The sequence below is a fragment of the Bos indicus x Bos taurus genome, unplaced genomic scaffold, assembly GCF_003369695.1.
Source record: "Bos indicus x Bos taurus breed Angus x Brahman F1 hybrid unplaced genomic scaffold, Bos_hybrid_MaternalHap_v2.0 tig00003407_arrow_arrow_1_114999, whole genome shotgun sequence".
NCBI classification, from domain to species: Eukaryota; Metazoa; Chordata; class Mammalia; order Artiodactyla; family Bovidae; genus Bos; species Bos indicus x Bos taurus.
Window position 1 is genome coordinate 3,925 of NW_020867659.1, and position 981 is coordinate 4,905.

Below are 981 nucleotides of genomic sequence, written 5' to 3' on the forward strand. Positions count from 1 at the left end.
ACTTTTTTGAAAAATTATTTTTATTATTTTTGGCCGCACTGTGAAGCATGCTGGATCCTCATTCCCCAGCCAGGGATCAAACCCATGCCCCTTGCAGTTGAAGTGCAGCGTCTCAAAAGTCTCAAACACTGGACCACCAAGGAAGTCCCTAGACTTTTACTTTTTAAATAATTATAGATTTACAGGAAGTTGTAAAGATGGTACAGAGGGGTCCTGTGTGCCCTCCACTTAGTTTCCACTTAGTTTCCTTGTGGCCGCAGGGTTATATCTTACATAACCATTGTACACTATTAAGCCAGGAAATGAACTTTGACACAATGTGTGTGTATATATAGTTCTAGGTCAATTTATCTCCTGTATGGTTTTATGGATCCAGCACCACAGTTAAGGTACAAAATTAGTTCATTACAGCAAAGATCGTCCTCCTGCTACCTCTAATTAGTTATACCCACTTTTCTCTCCCCACCATCGCTAACCCTTGGCAACTACTAATCTATTCTCCATCTCTGTAGTTTTGTCATTTCAAATATGTTATATAACTGCAATAATATGTAACCGTTTGAGATTGACTTTTTTACTTGGCTTGATGCCCCAGAGACCCATCCAAGTTGTTGCATATATTAATAATTCATTCCTTTTTAATGCAGACTAGTATTTCACGATATGGATAGATCAGAGTTTGTTTAATCATTCTGTTGAAGGACATTGTTGCTGTTTTCAGTTTCTGGCTATTATAAATAAAACTGCTATGAACAATTGTGTACATGTTTTTATGTAGACAGGAGTTTTCATCTCTTGGATTAAGGTCCAGGAGGGTAATTGCTGGGTCAGGTGGTGCTAGTGGTAAAGAATCTACCTGCCAATGCAGTAGACACATGCAGTAGACGCAAGAGATGTGGGTTTGGTCCCTGGGTCTGGAAGATCCCTTGGGGAAGGGAATGGCAATCCACTCCAGTATTCACACCTGGGAAATCCCATGGA